The 2,525-nt window shown below is 41.3% G+C and overlaps 1 protein-coding gene across 1 annotated transcript in view; it reads right to left on the bottom strand.

The window, feature by feature from the left end:
* CAMTA1 (calmodulin binding transcription activator 1) overlaps window positions 1-2,525 on the bottom strand; it is a 245,453-nt gene that overhangs the window by 46,333 nt on the left and 196,595 nt on the right. The window lies entirely within an intron of this gene.

Genomic DNA, 2,525 nt, shown 5'->3' with positions numbered 1-2,525 from the left:
AAAGGAGACCTATAAAAAGCAACAGTAATGGATAATGGCTTACTATTCTCTGCTCCTTGGTATCAACAGGCTTCCAAAGGCAATTCCTGAATTAGGAATACATAGAGGGAGAACTCCTCAGCAGAATATCTGGCTCTATTTCAGTCTGCTGCTAACAGGGACTCTGCACCTGCAATGACTCTCTGTAGTGCCAGCAACCTTCACTGAAAACCCAAAACCAGCAAAAGACTTGGTTCCATTGAAGTAAAGCAGTATAATTCCTAAGAGCCTTTTGGAATCTTTTTCTGTCTAATATGAAAACAAAATCAGCCTTATAGTAAAATCAGCAGCCAAAAATACACCAGAGTAACAGCAAATGCAAGCCTTCTGCCAGGTCTTCATTGTCAGATCCCAATGGCAGCAGTGAAGGCTGACTCATTTTTTGGGAGTGACTAACAGACACTGTGTGAGATCCTCCTCAGACTTGGATGACCTTTTAGTAATTTGGGAGAATGGACAGGTGGATGATGTTACAGAACAGGTTGCAAACTGAAGCTCTTTCCTTGGGAACTCTCTGGGCCTGTCAGCTATTTAAATAAGAATGCTAGACTGCATACAGATACGTGACTTGAATAAAGATTCCCTCTCAGAATATTTTAGTTGCAGAATTTCCTATAATAGTGATATTTGCAACCTGACTTACAATGGAAACGGCACTTATAAAATATTTTATCCATAATAACTGACTCAAAGCATCTTCTGTCTCTCCTAATGTCTCTCTGAGCAATTTATATGTGCATATTATTTATTTATCCTTTAAATGCACCACAGCTCATGTGCAGATTTTGGAAAGTGCTGATAAGTGACAACATAATTTCCAAGGTGTCCTGACGTCTGGCAGCTTCTTTCAGAGAGTCTTTGCCCTAGTCTGTCAAGGCACGTTCCTTGCACGTTGTGTTCTAAAATCCCTAAACCAGAATACACAAAATCAAAGCTGAAAGTCTCATGGATTTAGGCTTTGTAGCAAAGCCCCAGATCTCTGTGTGGTGAAGGTTCCTGATGTGAAGGGGGAAATCCTGGCAACAGCAACTTGGGCTGATGCTCCTGGTACAGCTACAGGCTGGGGCAAAGCCAAAAGCAGCACTGTGCAAGAGATCAGAGCAAATGAAGGGATGTTTGTGACATCTAATGGTCACAGGGGCAGCATATCCTGTGAACAGTCTTCTGTTCTTGTCTCTGATGCTGCTCACTGAGTGTGTCACACACAGCTGGTGGAACAGAGCTCCTGGATCTGCTCTGTGAAGCAGTTTTATTGCTTTTTTGTTACCTGTTGCTGTATTGCCTCCTCACCCACTAATGTCATTTTGCCTAACAGCATCTCACCTTGGTCTAATTTTACACTGTAGAATTCACATTGCTATAGGCCAGGCTGGATAACCTGCAGAAATACTGTAAATCAGGTTTACAAGTATTCTTCCCCATATCACCATTTAAAGTGCTGCAGATAGTTTTGTAATAAGTCCCTCTATGTTTGTTTGGTGACCACATTTATTGTTATCGTACCCAACAGATTTTGCTTCCCAGTATATTCACAGTTTTGGATTTCCTCTTAACACTCAGTCTCTGTTATGACATCTAAGTTAGACATGCTTGCCACTTCACTTCCTCTGCTCACATTCATTTTATTATTTAAGATACATTGTTCTGTCACCAGTGATATTATGTCTAATAAGTGATGTCCAAATAGCAATTTTACAAAAAATACCTTGTCAGTGAGATCAGAATGCAGTCAAGTATTTTGGATGCTTTCAGCTATACGACACAAAGTCACTGAACTGCAATTATTATTGAGAAACTTTGCATTAGGTAATTTCTGGTACTTCAGAAATGCTTTTTGCTAAAGAAGTGAGCTGGTGTCCGTGTTGCTGGGTACAGAAAGTGTTTTACAGCAGGATGGCAGTGCTGCTCCCTACTGCTGCTAAATCCTGGGATGAGCAGAGCATCAAGGGGGCAACTTTGGGAAGTGAATCATGGCTTGGGGTTTGTGTATTCATGATGATGGTTCTTAAGTCTGAATCAAGCTGTGAGCTAGGAGCTAAGGCATAATGGACAGCTTTAGAGCTGGGTACTTAAGAGAACCATGCCTATTATTTTCAGGTCCTTCCAGCATAGCAAAGTCCCATTGAGGATCAATTGCTGCTGAGGAAGGTCCTTCTCCAGCCTTGCTCCAGCTGATCCTAAAGGGCTCTGGCTCCAGCTTCTGTCCACGTGGTGCCACTTTTTTTTTTGGTACTTATGTTCCCCATATGCTATGAAGGTTATAAAATAAAAAGCCAGTGAAGGGTGACAGATTGCAAAAAAAAGAATGTCTAGATGCTTAATGCAAATTATCCACTATCTTGGCACATCCAATATGCAGATTTTCTTCCTCCCTCTTTTAAAGAAAGACTCCTGTGCCTGGTGAATTGTTAGTACTGAATACCAAACACTATCAAGATGGCTTTTAACATGTCACGCTTGGCTTCCTGACACATAATGAATCAGCA

This window comes from Geospiza fortis, unplaced genomic scaffold (genome assembly GCF_000277835.1).
Source record: "Geospiza fortis unplaced genomic scaffold, GeoFor_1.0 scaffold132, whole genome shotgun sequence".
Taxonomy (NCBI): Eukaryota; Metazoa; Chordata; class Aves; order Passeriformes; family Thraupidae; genus Geospiza; species Geospiza fortis.
The sequence above is the reverse complement of the archived record's forward strand: the minus strand, read 5'-3'. Positions and strand labels throughout refer to the sequence as shown.